Source organism: Heptranchias perlo, chromosome 25 (assembly GCF_035084215.1).
Source record: "Heptranchias perlo isolate sHepPer1 chromosome 25, sHepPer1.hap1, whole genome shotgun sequence".
In the NCBI taxonomy this organism is placed as follows: domain Eukaryota; kingdom Metazoa; phylum Chordata; class Chondrichthyes; order Hexanchiformes; family Hexanchidae; genus Heptranchias; species Heptranchias perlo.
This window is the reverse complement of record NC_090349.1, coordinates 23,221,476-23,240,110: the sequence shown is the minus strand read 5'-3', so window position 1 is coordinate 23,240,110 and position 18,635 is coordinate 23,221,476. Positions and strand designations below refer to the sequence as shown.

Below are 18,635 nucleotides of genomic sequence, written 5' to 3'. Positions count from 1 at the left end.
GTTAATGCCAACTCGATATCAATAAAGGCCAAGAGCAGTCATAGTTTACACAATATCTGCAAGTCAAGGACCTACTTTAGATTATCAAAGAAAAATTCAATATGCAATTTAGGAATAAAGATTAGTGGGGATTTACTAAGTCTGACCTATATCAACAGCAGAAGGTGTATTTAAAACTCTTTTTCACACCTAAGATAGTTAATCATCATAATTTTGTAGATGAAAATAAATTTACTGTCTCATGTTAGGTGTTTCATCTACAACTCGCGGTCTTGACCTTTTATGAACTAACTCCCTTGTGTATGGGGACTCCACTGCTCGAGGCACCATTCCTTGGATGAGATGTTAACCTATGCTTCTTTTTCCTCATTTCATGCTCTCTTGTTCTAAAAGCCACGGTCTTGTTGGAGTATGGTTCCACAGGTACCAACAGCCTCTGTCCTTTCATCCGAATGGTCATTCACTGTGTGAGAGCCAGGACAGTGAGTGTCAGCAGGCTATGCAGCATTGGGAGCCACAGCTGAACCTGATGCCTACTGTTTTCACTTCAGGTGTATGCATGTCATTGTCTTTCCTGCTGGACAATACATATTTTATAGGACTAATTGTAATAAGTATCCTGAGTCTCCTGGCATAATCAACACTCTAATCTTGATGACCTGCACTGGCTTCTTGTCACTGAAGACATCAGTTTTAAATTCCTTGTCCTCTACAAATCTCTCTAAAGCTTCCCGACACCTCACCTCCACAATCATACGGATACAATTTACAGTTGGTGCCTCTCCATCTTGAGTTGTTGATGTTACTCTGATGCCATCAAGCTGGCACACTGGGGCTTCCTTTTAATTTATAACTCATACTGTGTAAGAATAGTATAATTACACTGATAAACCTTACTGGGACCTATTAGAGCATTGGGCATGCCAAATTATTAGAACTTAACCCATAACCTTATCATCCTGCTTGTCCTGACCAGTACTCTCAACATCAGGATTCAGTCCAGTTGAATACGTTAATTACTCATGTACCTTCATGGAGTTTCACTTCAGCTCAAATCAAAACAGCCAATGTTGTAACTATGCTCTCAAGTATCATGGGAGAAAACACAATTTCAATTTGCATAAGAAAACTGTGGTGTTTCCACATGGATATTCTGGGCGCTAAATTGGGCCGTGTAACGCCCATTATTTCGGCGCTACACGGCATCTCCGACATCCAAGATGGCGTCTTGGATGCACACGCACGTTTCCAGCGTGACGTGCGCCAGGAGCCATCTTGGTATAGGGGTTAGCGCAGGCGCAGATAACGAACGCTGCGATCATGTAAAGTAGGGACAAAATGGCTTCAATCAGTGTACAACGCTGATTTAAAATGATACACACGATTTTGGGATTTAACGCTCAACTCAATGCACAATCTTAACCCCGACCATCTGAACGTGTCCTAGAGTGCCTGGAGGACCCCCTACCAGCACTATTTAAAGGGACTATGCAGGATTTACAGTGGCTGGATTAATACTTATGGCTGCCCACACATTTACAACTGTTTTTGGAGGTCTCCTACACTTGAATATGAGGACGCAGGGACATAGCCTAATGCTTAGAGCCAGGACGTGCAGGAGTGTAGTTAGAAAATGCTTCTACATGAAAAGGTTGGGAGAAGTTTGGGAAGCTCTTCTGCAAACGGCAGTTGATGCTAGCTCAATTGTGAATTCTAAATCTGAGATTGATAGATTTCTGTGAACCAAGGGTATAAAGGGATATGGGGATAAGGCAGAAATACGGAATTAGGTCACAGCTCCACCATGATCTCATTGAATGACGGAACATGTTCGAGGGGCTGAATGCTGCTGCCACAAACTGCCTACTGATATGCGCTACCTTCTTTTGCAAGAAAGCGGGATGTGGGTCTGGGCAATGTGTCTGTCATTTATGACTAGCTGCCTGTGTATGTGGCCTGTGAGTTGTAGTTTGGTGGCTTGCAACAGTAGCAATGTGTGAGGGTGAGAGGAAGCATCTGATTGGAAGAGTTGAGTTCTGATGGAAAGAGTTTGTTGGTAGGTGGGTGTTGGGGGGTTTAGTGCGTGGAGGAGTGGATGCTGCTCGTGGTGCAGTTGGTAGGAGATGCCACTTGACAGTTGACCTCACTCATCTTGACCACTCATATCAATGCATTTAACTTCTTCCTGTACTGCATTCATGTTCATGATGCTCTGCGCCTGGCATTGACTTCATCCCCTACTGCCTTTTGGGTGTAAGTCTGGAGGGCCTCTTGCTCCCCCCCTCCACCCCCGCGGATAGAGGATGTCCCTCCTTCTGTCCATCTCTTACACCAAGGCCTCTGGTGCATCAGCAGAGAACCTTGCTGAACGGACTCTCAGATCGGCATATTGGTGAGGTCTGGCATGCAGATTGATGGATGTGGGATTTTGTGGTGCACAACCTTTATTCAATGTTTTAACATAACTCATCAGTATGTAAACATAGGGATGGCACCTGCATCTGTGCTTTAAGTGTGCAATGTCTGATCTCCGTTCAGACTCCGTGCAGACAGCAGGCTGTTATATTCAGCAAATAACATGTACCAGCTACCTTTCAGAGATTTCTAACAGACAGCCTGCCTTTAAGAGATTGGAACTCTCCCTGCTGGTGGAAAGTGCAAATTGCATGGAATGCTCGTTCAACGCTGATTTCCAACGCAAATTGTAGGTGAATCCTCGGGCCTGACGAAAATCTCGTCCTGCCTGCGCGTGGGGTAATAGCGGATCGTGCTGCTCCCGCCCAAAAACAGGCCCTATCCTGGATTAATTAATGATCTCAAAGTAAAGGATCCCTTGGGAAGCAGTGATCATAACATGATAGAATTTCACATCCAGTTTGAGAGCGAGGATCTTGGGTCTGAAACTACTGTATTAAACTTAAATAAGGGCAATTATAAAGGAATGAGGGCGGAATTGGCTAAAGTGGACTGGGTAAACAGATTAGATGATATGATGGTGGATAAGCAGTGGCAAACATTTAAAAAGATATTTTATGACTCGCAACAAAAATATATCCCTGTGAGGAGGAAAGGCTCCACAAAAAGGGTGAACCAATCATGGCTAACTAAGGAAAGTCAAGGATGGTATCAGGTTAAAAGAAAAAGCATACAACATGGCAAAGATTACTGGTAAGCCTGAAGATTGGGAAAACTTTAAAAACCAGCAAAGGAGGACTAAAAGAATAATAAAGAGGGAGAAAATAAATTATGAGAGTAAACTAACAAGAAATATAAAAACTGACAGTAAAAGCTTCGACAAGTATATAAAAAGGAAGAGGGTAGCTAAAATAAACATTGGTCCCTCAGAGGATGAGACTGGGGAAATAATAATGGAAAACAAGAAAATGTCAGAGGAATTGAACAGATATTTTGCATCTGCCTTCACAGTAGAAGACACTAATAACATACCAATAATAGTAGAAAATCAAGGGGCAAAGGGGAGGGAGGAACTAAAAACAATCACTGTCACTAGAGAAAAAGTACAAGGTAAACTAATGGGTCTAAAGGCTGACAAGTCCCCTGGACCTGATGGCTTGCATCTGAGGGACTTAAAGGAAGAGATAGTGGATGCATTGGTTGTAATCTTCCAGAATTCACTAGATTCTGGAAAGGTCCCAGCAGATTGGAAAACTGCAAACGTAACACCCCTATTCAAGAAGGGAGTGAGACAGAAAGCAGGTAACTATAGACCAGTTAGCCTAACATCTGTCATTGGGAAAATGCTAGAATCCATTATTAAGGAAGTAGTAGCAGGACATTTGGAGACTCATAATACAATCAAGGAGAGTCAACATGGTTTTATGAAGGGGAAATCGTGTCTGACAAATTTATTAGAGTTCTTTGAGGAAGTAACGGGCAGGGTGGATAAAGGGGAACCAATAGATGCAATATATTTGGATTTCAAAAAGGCATTCGATAAGGTGCCACATAAAAGATTACTGCACAAGGTAAGAGCTCATGGTGTTGGGGGTAATATACTGGCATGGATAGAGGATTGGCTAACTAACAGAAAACAAAGAGTCGGGATATAAGGGTCATTTTCAAAATGGCAATCTGTAACTAGTGGGGTGCCGCAGGGATCAGTGCTGGGGCCTCAACTATTTACAATATATATCAATGACTTGGATGAAGGAACAGAGTGTCTTGTGGCCAAATTTGCTGATGATACAAAGATAGGTGGAAAAGCAAGTTGCGATGAGGACACAAAGTGTCTGCAAAGGGATATTGACAGATTAAGCGAATGGGCAAAAATTTGGCAGATGGAATACAATGTGGGAAAATATGAAGTCATCCACTTTGGGAGGAAAAATAAAAAAGCAAAATATTATTTGAATGGAGAAATACTACAAAATGCTGCGGTACAGAGGGATCTGGGTGTCCTCGTACGTGAAACACAAAAGGTCAACATACAGGTGCAGCAGGTAATCCGGAAGGCAAATGGAATATTGGCCTTTATTTCTAGGGGGATGGAGTATAAAAGCAGAGAAGTCATGCTACAACTGTACAGGGTGCTGGTGAGACCACATCTTGAGTACTGCGTACAGTTCTGGTGCACTTATTTATGGAAGGACATATTTGCTTTGGAGGCAGTTCAGAGAAGGTTCACCAGGATGATTCTGGGTATGGAAGGGTTGTCTTATGAGGAAAGATTGAACAGGTTGGGTCTGTACTCATTGGAGTTTCGAAGAATGAGAGGAGATCTTATTGAAACATATACGATTCTGAGGGGATTCGATAGGGTAGTTGCTGAGAGGATGTTACCCCTCATGGGGGAATCTAAAACTAGGGGGCATAGTCTCAGAGTAAGGGGTCGCCCATTTAAGATAAGATAGAAATGAGGAGGAATTTCTTCTCCCAGAGGGTCGTGAATCTTTGGAATTCTTTACCCCAAAAAGCTGTGGAGGCTGAGTCATTGAATACATTCAAGGCTGAGTTAGACAAATTTTTGATCAGCAAGGGAGTCAAAGGATATGGGGAAAAGGAGGGAAAGTGGAGTTGAGGTAAAAAATCAGATCAGCCATGATTTCAATGAATGGCGGAGCAGGCTTGAGGGGCCGAATGGCCTACTCCTGCTCCTATCTCTTATGGTCTTATTATCCAATTTTCCTCCCTCTGTGTTGAGCTTCCTGCATCAGTTTTATATCTTTCTTTTTCTTTAGCAAACAGGGAGCATCTCTCTCTCACTAACACACACACACACACACACACACACACACACAGAGCTTGGCACAGGAGTCAGTCGATGTAATTAAAGTAATTACTGTTATTCAGCCACACAGGTGGTCTTATGGGGCCAGGCCAACACCATCAGCTATGATATTGAATAAGCAGACTGTTTTGGAAAATAAACATTTTCTCAGCAAAGCAAAAGTCACAGATATTATAACATAAAAAATCTACCTGTACTACATAAGCTAAGGTAGTTGAACCAGGTTATCGCTCTGTGTTTTAACTAAGTTTTCTTTAAATCTAGACATAGCTTTAAATATTAATAGTCCCCCTTACAGGCACTCTATGTTGAAAATATAAAATGTTTTTTTATCAAGTGATTTATAATTCCAATTAAAATTTGATTTGACTTTTGGTGGTGTTGACTAAGGAATAAATGTTGGCTGGGGCACAAGGAGAACACCCCTGGTCTTCCCCAAATACTACACTGAAGTGTCAGCCGAGATTATGTGCTCATGTGCTAAACTTTCAGCCCTGCTTGATGCAAGGATTTACTTCACAATTTATTCTTTCTAAATATCTGAAATAACTTGACAAAAGGTTTTTTTGCTGACCAATTTTCTCCCCTCCTCCTATCCTGAAGATATTCACTCCTTTGCTGGGATACAGCCTTGCCCATGGCCACTCTTCATGATAGCGAGTTTTTGCAGGCTATTCTACTGTGAGAGGCATTACAGCAGAGCAACTTCATGTTCCCAACTCATGTCTGCAAATGGAATTTCCAGCAGGGGTCACTGGATAGCCATCTACAAAAGAAACACTGCCCGGTTTCCCCCTTCCTAGCCCAGAGGTACTAAGGCACCCCTAATGTCATCCTAGACAAGATCAGCTAAATTAACACAGACCAGGAATGAAAACCAGGCTCTTAGGGTCTGTAATGGATTTGTTATGAACAGTCTTTCCCAGTGGAACCATCAGAGGAGTAGACATCACTCCTGTTTTTTGTCTTTCGGAATCAAATGCAACTTATATTTTTTCTTATAAATAGCATATAAATGAAGAAAAACCTGTTTGCAAATTATACAACACAGATTCCTAAACATATCAGCATAAAATGTTCTTGTACTGTAGTCTTAGTCTGTTAACTGTTTTCAGTGACATGGAACCAGAACATAATTGTCTTTCCTGCCCAAGGAAGGTGAAGCACTGTGTATGTGTGCTGGCCGTCGACCAGGGCTCGCTCACTGGCGTTCAGATACTTGTTACATTTTAACAGTAGCAGAAAGCCAACAGTCCCATTGGATGCCTGGCTGCCTGCAAACTTTTTAAACCTGGGTTTGCACCGGCCACGGCTGTGGGTGTGAGTCTGAAGTAGAGCGAGAACAACTCCTTCTGTTGAATTGTGCTTCAGGTGGCTTCACACACAAATGACACTACACAGGTAGTGGATTCCAGTAAGGCTCTGCACAATAGTCCATGTGGGAACAGATGTCATATCTGCCCCAGTGTGACCTTTCCCAGAAGCCAATACGGTTTTCATAGCAAGCTGCACCGACCATTCCATTTCGGTTCAAGACGTAGCGAGATCTGTCATTAATAAATACAACACTGGCCACCCCTAGCTGCCTGTGGTAAACACTGGCAGTACAAACCCTATTAATCTCTCACACACACACACACAAACGCGCGCACACACACGCGCAAAAAAAAACTTAAACATCTATGAAATAATGCAGAAATATTGGGTGGTATTCTGCAGATATAAGTATGCTGTGTGCTTTTGATTAGATTTTGCGACCTTTAGTCTCCGGTGCTTTTATCTCGCACTTCTTACAAATGAAATAAGTTGGGCTTTATCCTACTCCACTAGATTCAAACCATTTCTGCTTCTGCTAAGAAGCCAAAGATCGCCTCAGGAGGAACAGCTATGCTGCATACCAGGTGTGGCATTATCCCAGCGGTGCTTCATTCTCTTTGGGCCACATACAAAGAGCATTTGTAAAGGAATAAAATCTGTCAAATGTAGATGACATTCTCCTTCGCAGATATTAAAGCTAGCAGGGAACTGCACAAACAATATCACATGGCAGCAGCATCATAGTAAAAACATTCGGGTCTATACAACTCCTTCGACAGATTTTTGTGATGGGTGATTCATACTACACTGAAGGGAGATTGCTTTCCTCGTCTCTCTAATGAATTATGTACTAATGTTAGCCATCTGCACATTCTTGCCTCTGTAAAAGTTTGGATTTGTGTTCCTTGGTACCGAACGATTCACATCCCATGAAGGCAATAACGTCTGGTCTGTGTTGGGAATTTTATCTCTCCTTCCCCTACTGTGCTTATTGTATTTATTATAACTCCAAACTGCTCTCTCAGATCATTGCCAATAAGCTCTTCTCCTAGACCACCACCTGTAACTGCAAAAAACATTCTCCACAATGGATATCCTCTGTTGAATCTTTCTACCAGCGAGTGGTACTGGTTTCCCAAAGAAGTGTGTCCAAGCAGCACAGTGTGATGTGACACCTCATGGAGTCAGTTATCACTGTTTCAAACTAATTTGATCTGAGGCAGGATTTTCTGTTGCTCCTTTTATGAAGAGCTATATATTACTGCAGCTTTGATTCTAGAATGAATCCACTGGAATTGAGGGGAGAGAAGTATTAAAACGTAACTATATGGACATCTGTCTCTCACCTCTACCTCCGCTTAGTTTATCCACATCACAGAAGTAAACGTTTCTTCCTTTCAAATTTGAATTCAGCAACATTGGGAACATTTTAGCTTTCAGTTATTTAAGCTAATTTTGCCTTTCTGCATTATTTAATCTTTTGATTAATTTGATGTGTGGTTACCTAGGAATTATTTTGTAGGAGTTGTACGTTGGGAACTTCTACACATACATAAACATTTAAAGAGAAGTAGCAAAGGTATGGAACTCTAAGACTGTGCTAAAATTGTGAGTGAAGACAATTAATAATTGGGAGTTTTTTGCTGATATCGTAAGTGGCCTGCACTCCCCTTGAGCAATGCTTCTCACCTGCCAGAGGCAGCTAAGCAGAGCAAGAGGTATTATGTGAGCCATCAGAGGAAAGTGGTGAGTGGGAAGATACTTCAGCAGCCCAGGCCTCTCTCACCTAACTCCATTGGTTCCACAATGGCATTTGCAGAGGTCTACTATCATATCACCTGCTGTGGTCTTAACCACAGCAGGTGATATGACTGAGAAATATGGGAGAAAAAATGCTAAAATTAGAGAAAAAAAGCGGTGAAGAAGGAAAAAAAACTGCTTACAGTTTATTTTATTTTTTTAAAGAAACGATGGGGTACAAATTGGACCTCGTCACGCCAGTTTTACTGGGCATAAAATGGGCACAACGAGGGCCAATTTCAGGGACCAACATCCAACACCCAAAGAACGCCTGAAAGACGTGCAATCCAATATTGGGTCAGGCCTTTTTACAGGCATTCCTGGTGGCCACCTTAAACAGGCGTTAGGTTCCTTACATATGTAAGTGTGAGGCCTAATGTCTGTTTGTTCAGATTGGAGTGCGATAAGCAGAGCAGGAGCCGGGCCTGCTGCGCTCGGGAGACTTCAGCAGATGCTGTGGCCTAAGCAGCGGCCGCCCACAAAAAGGTAAATTTTTTAAACGACAAGAACTGTTCCTGTGGAACCAGGCGGAAAAGGAGTGCTTCCCTGATTCCACAGTACTCGCGGTTTCCCCCCTCCCCCTACCCCCCGGTTGCCTCTCCCACCAAGACTTACCTTTGCACCAAGCGGCCCGAAATTCATCTTTTTAAAATGGTTGAGCTGCCGGTGGAGGCACGACAGGTGCTGGCAGCTCGCCCAACCAATGCTAATGAGGCTCAAGGCCCAATTTCGGGCCAGCCACAGGCCTTCCAGGTTGAGGCACACGCTCCATGTGTGGCACCACTTCAGGCCTGAAAACCGGCCTAAAGGAATTTCCACCCCGAGATGCTCTAGGATAAACCCATTGGGCTGCCTTGATATGAATTCCAGAACGATATATTGTTATGAGCAGGTAAAATGGCAAATGATCAAGTACTATCCTTACTGCCCTCAACACATTTCCTCTGATATTAGTGTTAATGAAAGCAGGCTTAATGATAATTTGTAGCTGTGTCAATTGAAGAATCGGTACAGCACTGCGGAAGCTGGTGTCTTGCTGCACGCCATCACAGTCGCAGCAGGTTTATTGGTTTAATTGATGATTATTTGTTTTAGGCCCCACCAACTGTTCAAACACTGGGCTCTGGCAACCAACACAGACAATCTCTGCAGGTGGCCTCCTCGGGCCGAGTTCTCTTTCTGTGCTCTTCTCAGCTTTTTTTGAGTCATTTTCAGGCTATCCCACAGCAGGGCTCGTATCCTACATGAAGCCACGCTCAAAAGTCAAGCAAAAACAAGAACTGATATCTTCTCCATAAAACAGTCACATTTGAAATAGCGTGTGCTCTCAACTGCCGAGTCACCTACCAACACACTTTGTATGATACAATTGGCATTCTGGTGTGTACTAATATTTCATTGATTACACGGTACAATGGTCTGAATAAATTTCAGAAGGAACCAAAATCCTATGAAAATAAATTGAGTGTTGGGCAGCCAGAACGTTAGCTGTTTTAAAGACATTTTGACAAGAAAGTTACAATAGCACTAATAGAAACAGTTCGTTTTTGAAGAAGGATTCACAGGACAGTCATTGTGTAATCAATTACCTTTCTTCCGTGCTAAAGTCATGGTCAGAATTTATAATTAAGGGGATTTTCTTTTCTTCTTGACTAACTCAGCAACCAGTTCAATTTGCAGCTTGGTTACAAAAAGGTTTATGACATGCTGCTTTCAATTCAACTTTTCACCAGATTCAGAAAATAATTGTATTCTGGTGAAAAGCTGGAAATAGGCTGTAATAAAAAGAATGAGGTCCACCTGAGTTTGGAGCCTCCGCAGTGCAATGCTGACATCTGGCAACATCACTGAGACTTTATTAAGTGACTTTTTAAACTGGGTTAAAGTTCCTGTAATCTGAAGTGAATTGAAGCAGTGTGCTCACCTCCTCTCCCATCGACAGTACAGGTTTTACCAGGTGTTTTCTTTGACTGCGACTCTGTGAAGTATCTTGGGATGTTTTTCTATGTTAAAGTTGCTAAATAAATGTAAGTTGTTTTTGATTTCCATTGGGTTAAGACCAGTGCAATTCGTATACTATAGGGTATTGGGGACTTAGTACTATTGGTGAATCAAAATCATTTCTGTAAAAGTGATTGTCAAAGACCTTTCTTCAGCATGTGGTTTATGAAAATATGGCCCAGATTTTCCTCTTTGTGCAATTGTCACCAGAAGTCTGGGGGGGAGAGGCCTCCAGCTGCCAACTGCACCAGTGCTGACACTGCCAACGTTTCTGGCATCAGCCTACTTTGAATATTCTGGGTGGGCTCCTGCTGTTGTCAATGCTCTTGATTGGGAGCTTGTCCGTTTGGAGTGAGAATTGGCATGCTGCTGCAGGATTTAAATGCCTGCAGCAGCTTAAAGGGACAGGCATTATCACTGAACATTCTTATTTGAAAGCAGGATTGAAAATCATTGGACGATCAGAGATCTGTTGCGGAGCAAAGACCCCTCTCCTCATGCACAGCAACTTAGTGCTGCAAGTAGTCAAAGGACATCACCATCTTAGGCCACACTTTCTGACAATGCACTACCCTAAACATATTTTTCCACTTACAACCACCTCCCCTCACTGTGTTGAAGTTTTCAAAAGCTTATTATTAATGACTAGGAGGCAGTAGAGGGTCCTTTACCACCCACCCCCCCTTCATCAATAAGTGTTCCTTCACTCAGCCTAACATGCAGCCCAATGAAAGCTTCACATTGTATGTAATTGCTTTATCCATGCACCTGACATCACCCCATTATGGTCTGCTTGCTGGTTTTACTGTATATCATGGCAACCAGAGGGCATTCCAACTTTTTGTATTTTTTTTAAAAGAAGACTGCCCATAACATGAGGATGAGATTTGCTAAGGTGGCACAGCACCTCCCACCTCCCCCCCCCGCCCTATTTCCTCCTATGAGGAGCTCCTGGCCAGGTAGTCAACAGACATAGTCGGAGATGGGGAAGTTGGAGGGAAGGTGCCAGCTGCAGCATCGTTAGGACATTCTGCTTTAATTTCTTTTCATTCTATTGATACCCAATGCCTGTCACCTTGTGTCATTCCTTCTACTGAAAGTCACATGTGAACTCTGTTATTCAGGAAACTACTGCAACCTCTCATTTCCTTATCCTCGTCTAGTCATAACAGACCAAGAAGAAACCCTTCCAACACTTCATGGTATGCACTATCAATAATCCTCCCCTTGTTAAGCACTAGTCTCCAGAAACATCCACCCGCTGGGTACTATACACAGTGAGCCAGGAAACAGGTGGTGCACAAAGCGCAAGTGGACATGAAGAGCTGAACAAGGACAATGAGAAAGAAGACATTACCCAACGGAGGGCCAGGAGATGTCACCCAAGAGGTATAATGCCTAGGGGTCCAGACCACTGGGATCCTGCTTTTAAAAGGATGCTTGCTGAGTATCAATTGTATATAAAGGTACTGGGGACAATCTCCAACGCTGTACAGCAAATGGCAGATCAATTGAGTCCATCAGCACCACGATGGATGGTTTTGCAATACTTCGGTCCACTGATTGGTATCATTAGGTTTGCTTTCCCACAGATCAATGGTCATGCGGGGCCAGCGCCCAGTAATAGTGGCACAGAAGGAATGCGCAATATGATGCTGCTATCTCTCTGGATAGCAGCATCTGCGTGCCCTCTGGCCAGCCACCTTAGATGCCCTCATGCGTGGCAAAAAGAAGGCAGGGCCAGTCTGCAGAATTTGAGGAGCAACCATCTCAGGTCTTAGCTGCTTGGAGACTTGGGCCACCTCAGTCCTACGAGGTTCTCATATGAAGTGCTTGCTTCGGCAGCATATGTACTAAAATTGAAACGATACAAAAAAGATTAGCATGGCCCCTGTGCAAGGATAACACACAAATTCGTGAAGTGTTCCTCATTTAAGTGGGATTAGGCTGGCTAGCTCTTTTTTGGCCGGCACAGACACGATGGGCCAAATGGCCTCCTTCTGTGCCTTAAATTTCTATGAATGCTGTGGCTATTTATATCATGCACTGCCATTCAGGTAGCACCTAGTATAGTATAGTAGATCAGTAGATTAAGTTTAAAAGCTCATACATCACACACTTGCACCCAGGGGAGCACAGTGGAAAGAAACACTAGACGCACACAGGCACAGACAGTATGGATTTTCATAAAAGCCATGGCTGCACTAAAGTTGTTGTGCGTGCAACCATTGTTCTCGGCCAGGTTTGGAAATTACTTTAATGAGGTGGGAAAAGGTATATTTATCCTGATAGTAGGAGCACTCTGGTCTGTTTATTCTGGGATGGGAGAAACAGTGAAGAGGTGCTGAGCACTTCTTAACTCCCATGTTGCTCCTACTTTTCTTCCTCCAAAAGACAAAGATACAGAGGTAACCCCAATGGGAAACCCAATGCGAACTCTTTAGAACTGGAGGGAGGAGAGAACTAAGAGCATCACGTCAAAAGGCACACTGGTAGATGTTAAAGCAGCAGTCGGGTGAGAAATAAGCTTTCTATAAATCCTTTCAAAACAGCTGTTGGATCCTTCAAATCTATTTCCACCTCATACTACTTAGCAATGCTGAACACCAGTTTTATATGGTTTTGAAGTATTTTCAGCATTAATAAGATGGTAATGCCGTTAAATCGGATGTATAGAATGGCCATGATAATACTGCTTAATGTTAATATGCCTTCCCATTATTGGGTGGGGACTTCAGCATTGGTTGGAAATAACACCAGAAAAACGGTCAGAGAAAAAGTAGGTACGGATCTGATTGAAGCGGAAAATCCAGGTTTATGTAACCTAAAGTTAACCACTGTGCTTAATAGATAAATCATAGAACAAATAATAGATACCTGCGAGATTAGTACAACCTGGAGGGGTTTCAATGGTATCATGAATGGATTGCCAAGTATGTTGCAGCTTTCAATAAGCCATTGTTTAAAAATTATTTTCTGTTCTTTTTCTGCCAATTTTCTCCCCTTCCCTTCTCTACTGAAGGTGTTGTCTCCTTGCTGGGGTGTAGTCTCCCAGACACCAGACGCCCTCCATAACCTCATTCGTGGCCACTTGTCATGTATGAACCCAGACAGTGAGTGCCAGTGGATTATTCAATGCTCCTCTTCCTAACCCATGGATACTGAGGCGAATTGAACCACCAGAATTTTTATCTCCACCGTCCCTGCCACCTCCGCCCACTGCCAGCTGAGATCAGCTAACTCAATACAGAAGCCATGATGTGGAGATGCCGGTGATTCACCTGAGGAAGGAGGAAGCCTCCGAAAGCTTGTGAAATTTAAAATAAATTTGTTGGACTATAACTTGGTGTTGTAAAATTGTTTACAATTGTCAATACAGAAGAACACAGCTCGGGGATCAAACCTAGAAGTTCCTGGTCTTTACAGATCAGCTACTCACTAAGCTGAGCCATTGGAGAATCATAATTTCTTTGTTTTTTTTCTAGTGCACAGACTTTTTTCCTGTCTGAATGTTACCATTAGGGTTCATACCTTCCATTACCAACAATAACTGCCACTATTCAAACCATGACAACCCTCTGGCACTTGACAGGAAGATACTTTTCAATTAGCAGGATTGCAATACCAGACAATGGCTATATTGGCATTAGCTGCCATACTTATGTTATAAAATGCCACTGCTTGTCCTGTCTGTTCAGGGTGCTTTAATATCTGTGGTTGGTGGTTAATTCTAGAAGATCGGAAATAGCTTTGAACTGGTACATTAATCTGCGCCTGATTGTTTAAATTACAGGGATTTAGTTGCTAAACTAATTTTCTTACCATGTTGGGGGTCAGGGTCTATGGAAAACAGTGGAAACATTCAGCTTTGGTGCACTTTTCTACATGCTTCCTCATTTCCGCAGAGACACTAAATTGCAGATGTGATGGATGAGATGTCCTCAGCATTAATCTGGCCCAGTTTCACCATACAGCTATGAAGAGTTATCGAATTTCTGCTCCAAAACAGACACTGTATAATAGTCATGGTCTTGAAAGGAAAATGCCTTGCTAAACATTTTAGAAAAAAGGCACTATAATCATACAGATAATTTAAGATCTCTTAAATTATCTATATGATTAATGCACAACAGTGGGTTTTGTACATTTATTACTCAGCACTGACATCATAACCCTTCAAACATTCAACAATGAATTTCACTATTTTTTTTTCAAATATTAAAACAGAAGCAACAAATTTAATCTAGAAACAGAAGTTTTAACTTGGAATTGGCAATTATATTGCAGTATAGTTTCAGTATATTTAAACCAAAGTAGAGAAATGATTATTCAAATTACACTGATGCACTTGCCTTCATTTAATTATGGTGAATACTTCTTATTTCTTGGTTATTCCTTATTTAGGACACCTTTTGTAATCGAGGGCCGCAGGCTCCTAAGTAGAGCCCACCCAACTAGCTCAGCTTCAGTCCTTTAATAAGAATGACGGTATAGCCTTTATACAGACTCTCTGACTCCACTGTAAAATCATTTGCTGATAATTAGCAGGAAGCATCTTCCAATGACCGAGATTGGTCTCTGTCAGGAAAGCACGGAATACCTGATCAGAGGAATAAGAAACACTTAATTTAATAGAGGTTAGGATGAGTAAGGTAATCAGTAAGAAATGCCTTGATAAATTAGAGCTCCTCAGCTTTGGAAAGAGATGTCTTGGACTGGATCTTATAGACGTATCGAAAATATTTAACAGGATAGAGAAAATAAACCCAAAACAATACTCTCAGACATGTCAAAGCTGCAGGACTAGTGGGCAAAGGTTCAGGGCTGTGAAGAGCAAATTTAAGACAGACATCATGAAATATTTCTTTACTCAGAGAGTGATCAATAACTGAACGGACAGGCAGGCCTGGACATTGGAGCCCTTTAAGAAACAACTAAATGCTGCAATGTTAGGACTGATACCCTGGAAGGACGAGATCAAATGGACTGAAGGGCTTTCTTTGTTCAAACTTATCTAGTGTGTGAACGGCTGCACTGTTCTTCTTTAATACAGCATAGGATTACTCAGATCACAAAATTCCTTCATTTAAATGAGTTGTATAGTCAGACCTATTTAAAAGAACTTTGATAATTCAACACCTTTTTAAGCACCCTGCTTGTTGGTCATTACAAGATCCCATCATACTTTAGTGGATAATCATAAAATCTTGATAATGCAATTTTTGGCTATAACTCAGAAACAAATGCTACCCCTAATAAGTCCAAACTACAATATCTTCCTCTCTCAATTAGCTCTCTCCATTCCTTCCTTTGCTTCAATCTTTCCATCTCACATTCACATAGTTTTTCCCTGAGCCCATATAATCTCAGGCACACATTCCGTCCTTCCCTATATCCCACACAAAGCGTACGGATGCAGAGCGGTATTGCACCATGAGATTAGATGTTAATTAAGTTTTGGAGATGAACATTTTCTATTCATTGGGACAAATCCAGGCAAAACGGGATGTGCCGGGTGGAAAGTATAACACGAGCACCCAGCATCATAATAAATAGCAGCAATTAGCAGATTTAAAGTTATTGAACATAACATTCCCGCACAAAGTAATTGCTTTTGCCACATCAGTGGCCACATGGATAGCAAAATGTTGAAAAAAAAACAAAGCCACTGAACCTTTGTGCTTCGCACAGTGACAGCTGAGGCGTGAATCGAAGCAAAAAAAATTAATTGCGCTACAGGTGTAAACCAGAAATGCAGTTCCTTATGTAAATTCATCTGGAAAACATGTGCCTGTTAATTAAGGATGTGCAAGTAATGACAGTACTTCATCGGTACATTGCACATGCCATTAGTCACGGAACATCTGCATCTTGGTTCCAGTGCTTGATGCATATATTGTCGCAACCCTTGAGGGAACAGTTCACAAAGCAACATATATTCTGTCAGTGAGGGGATGCATCTGTTACAAACTCCTGTAATTAACTGATTGCTATAATTAAGTAGTGATTAATGAGTAGGGAGCAACTGTTGCACTTTTTTAGCCAGTCTCTATTGTAACTTTCATGCTTCCTGTCATTGCAAGTCAGTGTATTGTACAGTTTACAAGATTTTAAATATAGTGCATTATATATGAAAACCTAGGAACTCGCCCAGTATTACTGTATAAAGTATTTAAACTGCAACAATAATCTTGCAATACCCCGCTGTCGATCATATTATGTGTATTATGCGCGTGCTTACATTACAAATGCAGCTAAACAAGAGCTGTCAACATCAGACAAATTATAGGAGAGAATTTCAGTCATAAGCAGCCACACCCCAAAAATATAAATATGGTTAAAAGTGGCACATGGGCCATAGAGGACAGCCAAGTGGTATTAATGTATACATCTTCTCTTTATCATCTCTTACACTCTTTCCTTGTGTTTCTCTTTATTTATCTTTTTCTCTCTTTGCAGATTCCCTGGCTGTTGTTAGACTTACCAAATTTGAGGGATTTAGTTCACAGTCTCAAGTGATTTGGGTTCGAGAACCTGCAATGAAACACTCCATGCCACAAAGTTCCTTTATAAGCTTTATTTAATAGCCACAACACAGATCCTACATTACCGATCTGGCAGGTTGCAGCAATCCTAACCCGGGTTTAGCTGTCGACTCCTTTCTTTCTGGGGTTAAGCTCACGAAGCTGCTCAGAATCTCACTATTTAAGCTCTAAACCCACAAACGTACTGGTTTCCTATTAACAGTCAACTCAGTACATTCACTCATCACAAAATTATGTCAAGAAGAGAAAAACAACTCCATATAAGGCAAATTGATAAGACAAACTAGGAACTTTGTCTATCACAGCAAGTAACAGAAGTTACTAGCACCAATTCTTTTGGTTTTGTGGCCTAAACAAAGTTATTATTATATTCATATCCAGACATTGTGGTTTCACCTGTCTGGCTTGCTATCATTCAGCTTATTGCAAAATTTCCAAGAGTTTCTAATACTTGAAGTTCTGCTGTCCTTCATGGTGAGATTTGTGAGTATTTTCTAGCATGAGAAAGAAATTACAGTGCATGCAGGCAAGAGATGATTCACATGCATCCCATGCATGTGGACAACCAAAGGCAGGTGCGTTGGTAGATTTGTCATGATCGGTTTCTCAGCATAAGTAACTGAGCGAGATCTGAGACCAGTTTAGTAGCTGGAAATGTGAAACATAGCTAGCTTGGAGGGAGCCAAAGGCAATAACACCATCTCAGGATTCATGCACCGAGTATAAACCATAAAATGTTTTTCTCTCAAGTTGTGAAGGTATCTGAACTCCTCAGGGCTGCAATTTCTTTTTAAATTCCAAAACTGACTGAGATGTGGGTTCTTTTCATCAGATTCAGGTGCACTGTAACAAAGAAGTGAGTCTTAGTTCACACAAAGAAAATCACTCCATCCTTGCAACTACATATATGTCTGCTCTTGTTTTCTTTAGGAAGCAACCCCTTTATTCTCTGGGGCATCTAACCCTTGGCTCTGTAACCTGGATAATCCTACACTTGCTATCTATTATTCCATTGATAGTAGGCATATTGTTCTCCTCATTATAAACCAACGACTGCTTAATGAAAGATTTTTCCCCAAAACACAGAAATGGATACTCCAGTATTGTTTATCCCGGATTTGAATATAATTCCATGAAATTATGCATAATAAACATGCACTTCAGTGTTTGAATGATTTTTTTTAAAAAGTAGATTGACGGTCATCCATTACGAAGCTCTCTGTTGTTCTTTTTAAACTATAAAGAATGCTTCACAAGGTATACAGCACAGCACTTACATAGAATGTACACACAGAAACAGGCCATTTGGCCCAACAGGTCCATGCCAGTGTTTATGCTCCACATGAGCCTCCTCCCTCCCTACTTCATCTAGCCCTATCAGCATATCCTTCTATTCCTTTCTCCCACATGTGTTTATCTAGCTTTCCCTTAAATCTAGTCGCCTCAACTACTCCTTGTAAGAACATAAGCACATAAGAAATAGGAGCAGGATTAGGCCATCCAGCCCTTCGAGCCTGCTCCGCCATTCAACAAGATCATATTGTGGTAGTGTGTTCCACATTCTAAACCACTTTTTGGGTAAAAAATGTCTCCTGGATTCCCTATTGGATTTATTAGTGACTATCTTATATTTATGGCCCCTAGTTCTGGTCTGCATCGCAAGTGGAAACATCTTCTCTACGTCTACCCTATCAAACCCTTTCATAATCTTAAATACCTCTATC

At 41.7% G+C, this 18,635-nt stretch overlaps 1 protein-coding gene and 1 non-coding gene across 2 annotated transcripts in view; one reads left to right on the top strand and one right to left on the bottom strand.

Annotated features, from left to right (window-relative positions):
• si:dkeyp-14d3.1 (transmembrane protein 132C) overlaps positions 1-18,635 on the bottom strand; it is an 808,037-nt gene that overhangs the window by 360,733 nt on the left and 428,669 nt on the right. The gene's annotated exons all lie outside the window — the stretch shown is intronic.
• On the top strand, positions 12,196-12,302 carry LOC137342449 (U6 spliceosomal RNA). Its single transcript, XR_010967269.1, has one exon. It is a non-coding gene; the product is annotated as a U6 spliceosomal RNA (small nuclear RNA).